At 52.8% G+C, this 14,357-nt stretch overlaps 1 protein-coding gene and 6 non-coding genes across 7 annotated transcripts in view; 5 read left to right on the top strand and 2 right to left on the bottom strand.

Annotated features, from left to right (window-relative positions):
- The window catches only part of LOC142824458 (uncharacterized), a 376,972-nt gene that overhangs the window by 108,418 nt on the left and 254,197 nt on the right, over window positions 1-14,357 (top strand).
- TRNAR-CCG (transfer RNA arginine (anticodon CCG)) lies at window positions 2,170-2,243 on the top strand. Its single transcript has one exon. It is a non-coding gene; the product is annotated as a tRNA-Arg (tRNA).
- Window positions 5,206-5,287, bottom strand: TRNAS-GCU (transfer RNA serine (anticodon GCU)). Its single transcript has one exon. It is a non-coding gene; the product is annotated as a tRNA-Ser (tRNA).
- Window positions 6,609-6,713, top strand: TRNAR-UCU (transfer RNA arginine (anticodon UCU)). Its single transcript has 2 exons — window positions 6,609-6,645; window positions 6,678-6,713. It is a non-coding gene; the product is annotated as a tRNA-Arg (tRNA).
- On the top strand, window positions 10,182-10,275 carry TRNAI-UAU (transfer RNA isoleucine (anticodon UAU)). Its single transcript has 2 exons — window positions 10,182-10,219; window positions 10,240-10,275. It is a non-coding gene; the product is annotated as a tRNA-Ile (tRNA).
- TRNAV-GAC (transfer RNA valine (anticodon GAC)) lies at window positions 11,476-11,548 on the top strand. The gene has a single exon. It is a non-coding gene; the product is annotated as a tRNA-Val (tRNA).
- On the bottom strand, window positions 12,714-12,818 carry TRNAR-UCU (transfer RNA arginine (anticodon UCU)). The gene is made up of 2 exons: window positions 12,782-12,818; window positions 12,714-12,749 (listed from the first exon to the last, which is right to left on the bottom strand). It is a non-coding gene; the product is annotated as a tRNA-Arg (tRNA).

Genomic DNA, 14,357 nt, shown 5'->3' with positions numbered 1-14,357 from the left:
GTGAGAGGGTTGCGATAAAACAGCATCTGTAAGAAAGCTACGTGTGGGGGCGCAGGATGGGAGGCTCAGGGCAGTGTGTGGGGCTGACAGAGGAGGGCCGGGGACGCAGAACTGGGGGGTGGTGTGTGGATACGTGTCTGTTTTGGGCAGGTTCCTCACTCCCACGTCCCAGACACATAATGTGGCACAAAGACCAGCAACGGTCCCTGCACAAAGTGTGTCCCAGGGATAAGTGTTAGCCCCGGGAACAAGCATCGCCCTGCAGAGGAGACACCCTTGGTATGGAGCCAACAAGCCCAGGAGCCACCCAGCTCTGGATCCCCAAGGGCACTGACACAGACTCCCTGGCACAGGAGAATCCCAAGCCTCAGTTCTGCCGGCCAGCAGTTTCCCCTCTTCCGCTTCTTGTCAGCTCTTTGCAAAACACCCCACAAGGGTGAGTGGGGATAAACCCAGCTGTGCTGTAGAGCGGCTGTTAGATGGGGAAAGAGAGGTGCCCCCTTGGCCTCCCTGAGCAACTCACACATGTATGAAAACTTCACTTGAAGGTCTCAACATGGGTGTCAGGATGGCCGAGTGGTCTAAGGCACCAGATGCAAGGTCCTACCTTTCCCTCAGTTGGGTGTTTGGGTTTCTGAATGGAGATGTGGGTTCAAATCCAACTCCTGACATGTCCCATTTTTGATAGCTAGAGAAGTGACCTCATTTCCCTGTCTCCCCTGCCATTGTAGAAGCACTTGCTCAGCATTTCTCTTAGGCTGCATCTACACAGCAGCGTTCCTTGGGCATAACGGCCATTACACTGCAATAACAATGGGAGCGTCCACACAGCAATTCCATTATTCCGACTTCTGTAACGCTCCATCCAGACCAGTGGTCTGAGGAGCCAGGAGGTTTCCAGGCTGCAGACAGACAAGCCCACAGGCATAAATGAAGTGAAATCCCAGCCACTTCCTGCTCAGCCCAGCGGGGTCTCTGTGTGGCCCCCAGACCTTTTGTTTGCCGTTACCCAGGTGCAGAGGCCCAGATTCTGCAACACTCACAGGCCCTACAGGAGGGGTCTGGTTTGATGCTTCACCCCACGGCCCAGCAACGAGCCCCCAAACTCCCCCTGTGCTCTGAGAGCCCCGTTTGCTGTGTGAATTCTGTGGGGCAGGTTATGTCAGGCCTGGGCACAAGCAGGGTTCAGAACCAACCCACAAGTAAGTCCCTGCTGAAGGGGATTGAGCAGTGTCCTTTGCCAGCAATGCAAGTCCAGCCATATAAGTGTCCCATTCACATGCCCAAACTTTCTCCATACCCCACTCACAGCTGCTGCCCTTGCTCAGGGCAGATAAGAGCTCACAGGTGGTTTTCAGAGCTCACCTCCCACTCTTGGGGGTGGGTTGGGGATAGGAGGCATCTCACCCACTCCGTTGGCCACTTGCCACTGCTCCTACCAGCCACCCGCCAGCCACTCCTTCCAGCCACCCCGTCCATGCTGCTGTGGGTGCCAGTGTCTCACCACACTGTGAAATCAGACTAGAGACAGACACTGTCAGTAAAAGCTTCTCTTGGAAACGCTCCTCTGGATGCTGGGCCTCCCTCCCCAGCCCACCAGAGCCGTGTGCTGCTGTCATACGCCTGCTCCATGGACATCTTCCCATTCCAGAGAGTGCTCCGAGCCAGACTGTGACTAGACAGCCCCTCTCTGGGCACCCAGGGGCTATGTCTACACTGCAGGCTTCTTACACAAAACTTGAGGAGCATCTGTAATGCACGCGCATTCTTGTTGCAAGTAAATTTATGGCAAAATGTAGGAAAGGAGGGCTTCTTGCGCAAGAGTTATTCCTCTCCCCATGAGGAATAAGCCCTTTTGTGCAAGAGCTCTTGCACAAGAAGGCAATATGGATGGGCAACAGGGGTTTCTTGCATGAGAGAGCGTTTACACTGCCATGGACGTTCTTGCGCAAAAGCACATGGCAGTGTGGACGCGCTGTTGCACCTAACAGTTCTTGCGCAAGAAGCCTTCAGGGTAGATGTAGCCAGGAGGTGTTTGGGTTTGTTACCAGCACTGAGCATTGTACAACAGCCCAGGGAACACTGTGAAAAGCCAAAACCTTCCAGCCCTGGGTATCCCTGGCCAGCCAGAAAGAAAGGGAATTTCGGTTTCTCTATCATCACTCATGTTCCCCAGTGGCCTAATGGACAAGGCATTGGCTTCCGGAGCCAGGGATTGTGGGTTCAAGTCCCATCTGGGGTAACACTTGTCATGTTTCCTAGTGGAGTCTCTTTGGTTTCCTCTTTACCATGTTAGCTGTGCGGGTCCCCTGGAATTGCCATTTTCCCCCAGACAGGACCCCTCAGGAGCAGACACTGACACTGGTGTTAGGCGCAGACAGGAGGAGAGTGTTTGCTAAAAGCTGAGGTGTGCACAGTGGTATCACTTGCAGAGATGCAGGCGCTGGTGTCTGTGTATGCGCCTTGGCACCTGTTACCCATCGGTACCTGCCACCTCTCACTCCCCTGCCAGCACCCAGACAGAAGGCCAGTGCACATGGAGCCAGCGACCGTAGCGAGGGAGGCGGCTGCAGCACAATTCCAGGCTTGGGGCACATTGAACAACTCTTTGAAATATTTTTAAAACAAAAAATTATGAAAAACTTTAGGCTCCATCTGCACTGCAGGCTTCTTGCCCAAGAACTGTTTTGGGCAAGAGTTCTTGTGCAAGAGCACGTCCACACATCCATGTGCTTTGGCACAACAGGGAGGGAGAGCTGAGTGGTTTGAGTATTAACTTGCTAAACCCAGGATTCTGAATTCAATCCTTGAGGGGGCCATTTAGAGATCTGGGGCAAATCTGTCAGGGAGGGTTCCTGTGCTTGCTATGAGGGTAGGGGGCTGGACTATCTGACCTCTCAAAGTCCCTTCCAGCTCTATGAGGTGGTTTATTTCTTCATAAGGAGCATCTACAGCAGCATAGATGCTCTCTTGTGCAAGAAAGCTCTAATGGCTATTTTAGCCATAGGGGTTTCTGGTGCAAGAAATCCCTCTTGCCTGTGCACACTGCCTTCTTGTGCAAGAGGGCTTATTCGTTATGGGGAGAGGAATAACTCTTGCACAAGAAGCCCTCTTTCTTAACGGTTTACTGTACATTTTCTTGAAGAAGAATGCACATGCAGGGTAGACATTGTGCTAGTTTTTGCACAAGAACTGCCATTCTTGTGCAAGAAGCCTGCAGCATAGCCAGGCAGTGTGAAAAACCTCACAACAATAAGCCCCAACCCAGGAGGTCCTACTAAGATTTGAACTCAGATTGCAAGATTCAAAGTCCTGCCCCTTACACCATGGGACCAAGACAGGTGACTGTGTGTAGCCATATGACTGTGTGTAGCCATACTGAGCTTTCAGACTGGCCTCTGGACTCCGGGCTTTCCTCCTGCTGCTTCATCCCTCTGGCTACGACTACACGGCACATTTATTTTGGAATAAGCTGGTCTGGAATAGTGATTCCAAAATAGCTTATTTCGAACTAGCACATCTACACTGCAGGGAAACCTCAGAATAGTCCGAGGCAGGCTCCCCAGTGTAGACGAGCAACCTCGATTTAGAGCCCCAGGAAGAATAACTTAGAATGGCCCTGGGGAGGAGCTAGTTCAAACTAGCAGCAGTGGCGCAGCTACAGACACATTATTTTGAAATAGCTAATTTGGATTATGTGTTATTCTTCGTAGAATGAGGTTTGCAGAAGTCGGAATAAACCGTCGGTTACTTCAGAATTATTTCAAAATAACGGAATTGCTGTGTAGACTCTTGCATTGTTATTTTGGAATAACGGCCATTGTTCCGAAAGAACTTTTGTGTTTGTGGATATAACCTGCGCAGCCCAAGAAATGTGATTGGCAGCTCCTCCCCACAATCTTTCTGTCAATTGCAGCAGAGGGCTCTGAAGACACGGACCCAAGGCAACCACCGTGGTTATCTTCTGCTAAGGCCAGGCCGGAGGGAAAACAATTGCTCCTTCAAGCCGGAGTTGAACCAGCAACCTAAGGATCACTTGTCAAACACACACAACAGTCCTCTGCTCTGCCAGCTGAGCTATCAAAGGGAGCCTGATTGATGCTGGTTTGTCTAGGTTGTCATTTCTACAAGTCTCGGGGCACGTGCTCCCCCAAGTAGGGTGGCATTGCTGATGAGGGGCAGAGAAGCACAGGGCCTGTCACAGGTACTTCACATGCAGACGGACCCCTTGAGTGTAACCTGAGCTAGATCCATCCATGTCACAGCAAAAGGAAGAAAGTTGGGTTCTTCTCATGTGTCTTCTTTGTTCCAGAGTCTCTAGGGCTGCGGTTGGGGCAGGTCCACAAAAAAACAAACCACTTCTCACGTGTCTCCTCACGTGTCTTCAGCAGGGCAGGCGGGAGCAGAAAGTGGGAAGGGCGGGCAGGGGAAGGGTGTGTGTGCGGTGGTGGTGGGGGAGGCACAGAGGGGAAATACAGAAGGCCCTTGTGGGGGCACCCAGGGGAGAGTCTCACAGGTGTCCTTGTCTGGAACTCTCCCTCAGGGCCTCTCAGATGCACAAGCCCCTGGAAGGGCCTGCTGGATGGCAGCCGTGTGCTGCTGCTGAAGGGCCTTTTGCGGAAAAGGGATGCAGATTAGACACAGCGCAATTGCAAATGAAGCAGGGATTTAAATCTCCCCTGCTTCATTTGCATGAACATGGCTGCTGCTTTTTTTCCGGCTCAGGGCTTTGCCAGGAAAAAGCACCAGTCTAGACTGGATCTTTTGGAAAATAAAACCTTGTCCAAAAGATCCCTTATTCCTAGCAATGTGGCCCCCTGAGCAGCCTCTGAGGTTCCCTGCTTGAGCCCCAGAACCAGCCCTGAGTGACGGGGGCTGAGGGGGAGCAGCTCACACATGCCAAGGGGCTGGCCAGGGGCAGGACATGAGCCCTGGGAGTCAGCAGTGACATCACAAGGAACTTTTTCAGCACCTCAGCTCATTGGCTGGGAGGCAGTGACCTCACAGAGGGACCATGGCAACAGCCAGGTGGGACAGGCTGCAGGGCTGGGGCATCTCAGAGACCCCCATGGCCTGGCTGCCTGGAATCTCCCTTGAGAGGTTTCCCCCTGAGGAGATTTCCCCTGGCTGTAGTGGGAGGGGGGTGGGGCAGTCAGGGCTGCCACTAAACCTCTGGGAGAGGCAAGAGAGAAGTCTACTAACACCCGATGAGGATGGGATTTGAACCCATGCGTGCAGAGCACAATGGATTAGCAGTCCATCGCCTTAACCACTCGGCCACCTCATCTGAGCTGCTGGGGCTTGTTTCAAATCATCTGAAGTCAGCTCTTCAGGGAATCTTTCTGCCACTTGCTGACTGGCCAAGGACACCCAGGGCGGGAAGGTTTTGGCTTTTCACAATGTTCCCTGGGCTGTTGTACAAAGCTCAGTGCTGGTAACAAACCCAAACACCCCACGGCTACATCTACCCTGCAGGCTTCTTGCTCAAGAACTGTTTTGTGCAAAATGTCTTGCCCAACAGTGTGTCCACACTGCCATGTGCTGTTGCACAAGAGAAGTGCTTTTCTGCAAGCGCGCCTATGGCAGTGTGGACGCTCTCCTGCTCAGGAAAGCTCGGATGGCCATTTTAGATACATGGCTTTCTTGAGCAAGAAACCCCTGTTGCCCATCCACACTGCCACCTTGTTGACGAGTTCTTGCACAAGAGGACTTATAAGTGGGGAGAGCAATAACTTCTGTGCAAGAAGCCCTGTTGTCTGATGCTGCACTATAAATTTACTTACACAAGAACGTGCCTGCACTGTAGACGCTCTACAAGTTTTTACACAAGAGCAGTTGCTCTAGCACAAAAAGCCTGCAGTGTAGATGTAGCCCTGCAGTGTAGACACAGCCTGAGAGAGACAAGGAAAGGAAGTGGCCAGAGCCTCCCCCCAGCAAGCTGGCCCTCAACAGGACGGGCACGTCTACACAGCACCCTCACCTCGAAGTGAGCTGTGCAATGTGAGCGGCTGCCCGGGACCCCAGGGGAAGGTCTGTGGGGAGTTTCCAAGGCAACAACAATTACAAAGTTTCATAATCTACACTCATGTGACTGATTTATTCCTCCACTAGTTTGGGGCTGGCTACACAGCACTTATTCCAAATAAATCGCTATTGCGAAACATCCCTCCCTCCTCCTGCCATGCAGGGACATCAGAATAGTGAGCCCGTTATAGCTTGAAATAAGGGGCTTGCTCTTAAAACGTGTCAGTGTGATATGAGCACCACGTCCCCTAAACCTCTGAGCTAGCCGGCCCACGGGTGTCAGTCTCACAAGTGGCCCTTTCAGAAAGGAGCTTTGGGCAGCCGCAGGGATGTTGTGGGCTCTGGAACAAGGTGGGTGAGGCAGCAGCTCTTTTTGCCAGCAGGGGAATTAGCTCAAGTGGTAGAGCGGTTGCTTAGCATGTGAGAGGCAGTGGGATCAATGTCTCCATCTGCAGCTCAGCTCTTATCCTTTAATTTCAGTGGCTGCCTCCCTCTTCCTACCTCCTCTCCCAAAAGCGACAGACCCCCAGCAATTGCCATGTTGCAAAGCAGAGAGTAGAGATATCAAACTCAGTAGTCTATCAGGCTCTGTGGTGCAATGGAAAGCACGTTGGACTTCTAAGCTGCACTGGTTAATGTGAGCCCAGCTAAACATTCAAAGACTGTGGGTTCAAGTACCACCAGAGTCACTTTAGCTGCTTCCTCATTTCCAGGATGTGGCTTTTACAGACCAGTCAATCCTTAGGCTGACACTGGGGTGGGCTGGCATCCGGGCAATTCCCAGCAGACCCCAGTGAGGGCGGAGAAAAGGGCTGGTCCTTGGTGCTGGGGCTGGCAGTTGTTCTGAAAGGCTGCAGGTGCTTTTAGACTGTTTTGTCCCTCCCTGTCTCCTACGAGTGCTGAGCAACACTCAGGCTGTGTCTACACTGCACTGTCCTTCTGGAAAAACCTACGCAAATTTCGAAACCCAATGGCTGTGTCTACATTGGCACTCTTTTCTGGAAAAGGGATGCTAATGAGACAGTTCGGAATTGCAAATACCATGGGGATTTAAATTTTCCCCACGGCATTTGCATGAATATGGCTGCCGCTTTTTTCCAGCTTGGGGCTTTGCCCGAAAAAAGCGCCAGTGTAGACAGGGATCTTTCAGAAAATAAACCTTTTCCGGAAGATCCCTTATTCCTCTTAACATCAGGACCTTATTGCTGCTCCCCTGGGTGCCCAGGTATGTGCAGGTGCTGCTGACCAGCCTGTACCTAGGATGAGCCCAACTCCCATGTGACAAAGGGAGTGTGACATCAGCTGATAATGCCCCTGGGTGCCAGCCTGGGGAAGCCATGACTTGGAGCCAGGTACAGATACCCATGGAAAGCTGATTTTCAGAGGGGTATGATCAGCCCTTCCTGTGTATCTGGCTTCTTCAAAGGGGCTTCATTAGGAGCTAAAAGCCAAGGAAGGGACATTTAGAAGGGTGAATCCCTGGCACTATTTTCTGTGTTGCCCCCTGGCCTAATGGACAAGGTATTGGCCTTTTAAGCCAGGGATTGTGGGTTCAAGTCCCACCTGAGGTGACAGTTTCTTCTCATTAACAAATTATTTGCCTTCCTTGGCTCTCTGAGACAGTTGGCAAGGATGATCCATGGTGGCTGTCTCTCTCTCTATAAAAACTGTTCAGACCCCTCCCTAGCAAATACAGGTGTATTTCCTAAAAGCCCATGTATTCACAGGCAGAACAAAGGGGCATTTTTTGCACTTGAAGGCCCAGGAGTGACAGCGAGAGAGAGGTGCCTGTAGCAGAGCAGGGTCTGTCTGGAGACAAAGCGGTGCCTGAGGATGAGAAGGCCAATGAGAGGCAGAGACTCCAGAGCAGTGGGGGTAGCTAGTGATCTGGTCTGGCAAAGTGACAGAAAATCCCCAGGCCCTGAGCATGGTGCGGGCGAGGCCCATGGGGCAGTTTGCCTGGTGGAGTGTGGGGGGGGGTGGAGAAGTTGTGAAGCTCTGTGAGTGGATAAAGTCCCTGGATGAGCTGCGCCACCTGCCGTGTGTGCGACTCAAACTGTCCCTCGTCCCCTTTTGTGTGTCTGTTGCGCTTCCAGCTTCTTTCCTCAGGCATGTTCATCCGGCAAAGACCCCCCCCCCCCCCAGGGATCTTGTATCTTCCTTTGTGCAGCTCAGCCGCAGACACAGCAGAAGGGTTTTCCTGCAGCCACCGGCCCCAGCCCCTCTCTCCAAGGAACTGCAGCCCCTCGGGCCAGGCAGCTGCTCCCAGCATTCAGGAGGCACCAGGCCAAGAAGAAACCGTCTGACACGGTGCTGCCAGGGAGGGGCCTCACTGCTAGTCACTGTTCCTGTTCCAGGAGCGGAACGAGTTTTTCCCTGGGCACCAATATTGAGGGCATGTGCACCTGTTTGTGTGTGAGCCCCCATGGCACCCATTGGCTCTTTCTGGGGGGTGGAGGGTCCCCTGGCTCCATAGCTCCTCCTGGAGACGGGTGGAGGGACCCCGTCCAGTATTTCCTGCTGTGGAAAAGTAGAGGTAGCCTATTCCCTATAGCTCCTGCTGGGGGGGACCCTGGCCCCTTATCTCCTGATACGGTTTCAGTTTTTCCCTGGCGGATGCTCCAGACAGGAGGGATGCCAGCGCACTGGCCCAGCCCGGGCCGGCAGTGATGGTTTTTACACATGCAGGGAAATTCCCCGGCTTCTCCCCCTCACAGAGCTACCTCCTCTCCGGGAGGCAGATGAACTGCAGGTGCGGGACAGCTCCCTGCCAGCAGGGACAGCAGCCAAGGCACCAAATATCTCTGGGTCTGCAGCCAGTGTTGGGAACTGGGCAGGGAACAGGAGGCTTTTGTGTCACACACGTCTCAGGTAGGACGGACCCTCACTGACCCCAGATTGTGACTGGTCCTAACATGGAGTTTGTCCAGAAAGCATCAGAACTGGGGCAGGACAGAGGTTCTTTCCACACAGAAAAGTTATTTTGAAACAATGGCCGTTATTCAAAAATAACAAGGCAAGAGTCTAGACAGCAATTCTGTTGTTTTGAAGTAATTCTGAAATAACGGAAGGCTGATTCCAACTTCTGTAGACCTCACTGTACGCAGAAAAATGCCTATTCTGAAATAGCTATTTCAAAATGAGGCGCGTGTACATGCTCCACTTCTGCTATTTCAAAATATCCCCTCCCCAGGGCCATTCTAAGTTATTCCCCCTGGGGCTCTAAATCAAGGTAACACGTCTACATTAGGGAAGCCTCCTCAGACTCATTTTGAGGTTTCCCTGCAGTGTAGACGTGCTATTTTGAAATAACTGTTCCAAAATAAACGTGCCGTGTAGACGTAGCCAGAGAGTCCTGAGAGATGAAGCAGCCGGAGGGAAGCCAGGAGAGCAGAGGCCAGACTGAGAACTGAGTGTCCCAGGTGTCTACCCCAGACCTTCTGTCTAGGTGTAAGGGGCAGCACTAATGACTCTGAATCCTCCAATCTGAGTTTATATCTCAGTGGGACGGGCTGCGGCAGTTGCTGGGAGGTCCTTGGGCTCCAGGCTTTTTGGCTTCCTTGCTCCGAGGTTCACTAAGGGGGGTTTTGCTTGTCTGAGGCCCATTAGAGCTTCGTGAGCAGACTTGTGGTCAGGTGCCTGATGCCATCACAGCGTCAGGGCAGGTCGCCCATCTGACCCCTGAGCTCAGCCCATGCTGGAGGCAGCCAGAGAGCGTGAGCAGAACGGGGGCGGGGGAGTTGTATACTTTGGGAAGGGTCCTGGCTCCCAGCCACACGCCTTGACCATGACCATCGGTCCCTGCACAAAGTGCATTGTGGGAATGAGAGTTGGGGCAGCAGGAAAGGGGCTGGCCCCTCAGCACCAGCGAGCAGGTGGGAGAAGATGGGAGTGAATCCTTCTACCTCTCATGTGCAAAGGGAGCACTAACCCACGTGCAACTCATCTCTAGTGCTCTGGCCTCCAGCAGCTTTGTGCCCCACTAGGGTGGGTTATTTCAGAGACCAGGGAGGAAGAGGGAGGGGTCTCTGGATGTGCGGAGTCCCCCGGCTCTGCCTGTGAAAAGAAAGAACAAGGGCTCAGCAGAAACTTCAATTCCACTTTGTGCGTCTTGACTTTTTCAATCTAAGGACTTTGAAGAAGCACTGCAAATATCTGCTCCAGTGGCGCAATGGGTCAGCGCACAGTACTTATAAGGCAGTATGTGTAGGAGACATGCTGAGGTTGTGAGTTCAAACCTCACCTGGAGCACTCCTTTTGAGACCCTGCTGGGTCATCCCCTTGCAGTGGTTCCCAAACTTTTCAGCATCACGCCCCCCCTTTTTGATTTTTGAAAAACCCTCATGTCCCCCCCCAAAATAGAAGCAAAACTTGTTTTAGCAAAAAAGAAAAAAAATTGATGGGGGGAGGACTGGGTCACCTCTTCCCCCTCCCCTAGAATTTCTTCACACCCCCTCTCCCTCCTGCCCCGGGCTGGCCCCAGAGCTCAGGCCCTGGGAGTCTGATCAGCAAGTGAGACTCGCCCGTCAGTCCAAGCTGCTTTCTTCCCGGCCACGTAGGAAGGGGCCACTGCAGGTGCACAACCCCCTGGCCTGCTGTGTCTGTGGAAAGGGGGGAGAGGACACACACTTGTCACTGGGGAACAGGGCGCATGGATCCCACTTGTTCCTGCAGAAAATGAAACAGGCTGAGCATTTTGCAGAGAACAGGCCAGAGCCCTTCTCCTGTCCCTGGAGAGATGGAAATGGGGCCGTTCCTCGTGGGGAAAGAAGTGGGTGTGTTGGGAGTGGGGTTAGAGTTCAAACCTCTCCACAGACGAGAACCCCACATTAGGGGCAAGAAAGAGTCTTAAGTCAGGCAGTGGAGAACACTTGGCTCCTGTTATGCTGTGATGGGATATTAGGACACTTTTCGCACACAACCTGGCTAACTCAGTTGGAAGAACATGAGACTCTTAATCTCAGGGTCATGGGTTCAAGCCCCATGCTGGGCGATGCCCTTCTCTAACTCACATTCTCAGTCTGCAAGCAATTGGCTCAGCTTTCATTAGGGCTTTGGAAAGAAAAAGTCTAGTCCTGGGGTCCAGCTTTAGTAGAACCAGAAAGAGAACCAACTGCAATTTCCATCTTCTGAGGAGAAGGGAAGAGGATTTTCTTCTCCTCAGTTCTAGCCACATCAGCCCAGGGAGGAGAAAAAATAACCCTCCGCCCGCTGATTGTCCCCTGTCAGCTTCTGTAGCTTCACCTCCTTCCACAGCAGTTCCAGCTTTGAGCTACAAATCTCAAGGGGCTGGTGAGGAAATGAGGAGCTGGCAGCTCGGGTTAGTGGCTTCCCTGAGAACAAGAGGTGGAGTGTTCACAAGGTGCATCCCCTCCCCTGCAGAGCAGGGTGTTGGAAAGAGCTAGGAACAGAACAGTCAGACAAGTGCCATTCTCTGAAGAACAGTTGTGTGTTTTTGTGGTGTAGTGCTTATCACATTTGCCTGACATGCAAAAGGTTCCTGGTTCAAAACCAGGCACAAACACAGGGTCTTCTCTTATTGCTGCTCTCCTGGGTGCCCGGGTAAGTGCAGCTCCTCCTGCCTGGGATAAGCCCAACTCACATGCGACGGGGGGGGAGTGACGGGGGGGAGCAACAGGGGGGAGCAACAGGGGGGAGAGGGGGTGACATCAGCTGAGAATGCCCCTTGGTGCCAGCCTGGGGAAGCCAGAGGGGTCAGGCCAGGCACCGGATGGACACTTGTGTCTCAGCCTCCCCTGCCCTCGGAAGCAGGTGTATGGGGCCAGCTCCTCCTGCTGCTTCCCTTGTGTGACTTGCCCAAGGAGGAAGTGAGGCAGGAATGGGGCAGAGGAGGGAGGCCAAGCTGAGGGGGGCAGGACAAAAGCTCAACGTCTCAGTGGGACTCAGTAGGGTGAGCAGAGACCCCCCCCCCTTGTTCTGCCAAAGCCTGTGGGTGGGGCTGGCTGTGGGGAGGCAGAGCCCTGTGCCTGTCTCAGGGCATCCCAGTGAGGCTCCTTTCAGCCCAGGAGAAGAAGGGGACTCTGGGTGGAAGGAAAACAAGCAAAGCTGGTCCCAGTGGGCCTAGGCCAGGGCTCCAGTTTGGCCCAGCTGAGTCACAGGTGCCTTGTGTAGGTCCCATGGTCTAAGAGGCAGCACTAAGGACTCTGAGTCAACCCTCTATCTATGCTGCACCTAAACCTGAAATAAGATGTTACATCAGGGCTCTGTCTACACTACAGAGACAACGCTTTAGTCCAGAGAACACAGCTGCTGAATTTTTTTCGGAAGAGCAGACGTGCGTTTTTGGTGCCTCTGTGAACCTCATTTTATGAAGAAGAAGAAATGTTACAAAAAAAAAAGTTTTTTTCCCCACATTTGGCCCAGTGTAAACAGGCCAAATGTTGGAAAAGCTTCTTCCAGAAAAAGCTATGCAAACTTAGGGTTCACGATTTACCTAGCTTCTTCAGAAGAACAGTGTAGTGTAGACATAGCTTGAGTGATGCACAGCACTGGTAGGTGACATGGAGGGACAAAAGGGTCTGGTGGCACCTGCAGCCTTTCAGAGCAGCCCTTGCTTCCCCCCTCGCTGGGGTCTCCTGGGAACTGTCTGGACTAAAGCCCATCCTGCTGTCAGCCTAAGGATTTCCTGTTCTGTAAAAGCTGCTCTGGAAATGAGGAAGCAGCTAAAGTGACTCTGGTGGGATTTGAACCCACAACCTTTGAATGACCCACCTAGGTCACAGTGAGCACCACAGCTTAGAAGTCCAACACGCTTTCCATTGCGCCACAGAGCCTTGTGGATTGAGACCTTTGCTGTCTCTTGTAACCCTTCTGCCGGGTAGGCCTGGCAGTAACCAGGGCTGGGATCAATATCTTGGGGCCATCACACATAGAACCGGCTCGAGCCCCCACCCAGTAATCTGGGAAATTCATGCACCCCTGGGCGCCTCTGAGAGGCAATGCTTCCCCACTCGCAAGCACCGAGTCTGAGGTAGGAAAGAAACATTTAATGAAACAGAAAGGCTGTGTCTACACTGGGCCACTTATTCCGGAAAATCAGCCGCTTTTCCGGAATAAGCTGCGAGCTGTCTACACTGGCCCTTGAATTTCCGGAAAAGCAACGACGTTGAACTGTACAAAATCAGCCGCTATTCCAGAATAACTATTCTGCTCCCGCTCGGGCATAAGTCCTTATTGCGGAACACTGTTTCGGAAAAGGGCCAGTGTAGACAGCCCAGTAGTCTTTTCCGGAAAAAAGCCCCGATCGCGGAAATGACGATCGGGGCTCTTTTCCGGAAAAGCACGTCTACATTGGCCACGGACGCTTTTCCGGAAAAAGGGCTTTTCCGGAAAAGCATCTTGCCAATGTAGACGCTCTTTTTCTGGAAATACTTATAATGAAAACTATTCTGTTTTAAGCATTTCCGGAAATTCATGCCAGTGTAGACACAGCCAAAGAGAAGTCATACGGCATTAACATGAGCCAAGCCCCCACCCCAGCCAAGAATCGCCCGAAGTCCAAAAAGTCTGACACCCCAAAGGTCTCTGTCCTTGGTCCGTGCCACCGAGAGTCCCAAAGTTCACCCACAGGGTTTCACTTCCCAACCTGGGTATAAATGGGGTTGGGAGGGGATAGATAGGGAGCACCTTATACGAAACTCCACCACGCTCCACCAGCTGTCTCGTTCCACGCCTCTGGACGCTCCACTGGGCACCAGCCACCGCTCCACGCCATGCAGCTTATGGCCGCTCCTCATCTGCCGCCACTCCTCGCTATGCCTCTGGTCGCCGCTCCTCACCTGCTGCCGCTCCACGCCACGCCGCTGGTGGCTGCTCCTCGCCTGCCACTGCACCGCTCCACGCCGCTGGTGGCCGCTTTTCGCCTGCCGCCGATCCACGCCACACCACTGGCTGCCACTACTTCACTGGGGCAACAGGTCTGGTACTCAGCCAAACCAGTGATTTCAGCTCTCAGTGATTTCAACTCTTTAGCCACCAGCTGGACTAGCAAATGAATCCAGCTTTCACTGGACTAGCAACAGAAATGACTCTTCAGGGAGTCTGGTTTAAGTCTATCTTTAAAACAAAGGGAGAAAGGCACAGATTGGGCCAGTCTTATAGCTCACAGCTGGCAGGTGTAAAACAAGCTGACTCAAATCTTTTAACCATTTCCCCCAGCTCTAGCCACTCAATTCTGGAAGGGGGGAGGCTTGTTCTTCCGAGACCTCTTACCATGATGGTGGTGTCTCTCCTGCGAGCACTGGTGGCATGTTTTACAGTTCCCACATTTAGGGGTAGCATGATTAGTGACCCCCACAACAGTCCCAAATTAT

The sequence above is a fragment of the Pelodiscus sinensis genome, chromosome 25 (assembly GCF_052426305.1).
Source record: "Pelodiscus sinensis isolate ZL-2025 chromosome 25, ASM5242630v1, whole genome shotgun sequence".
Lineage (NCBI taxonomy): Eukaryota > Metazoa > Chordata > Testudines > Trionychidae > Pelodiscus > Pelodiscus sinensis.
The sequence above is the reverse complement of the archived record's forward strand: the minus strand, read 5'-3'. Positions and strand labels throughout refer to the sequence as shown.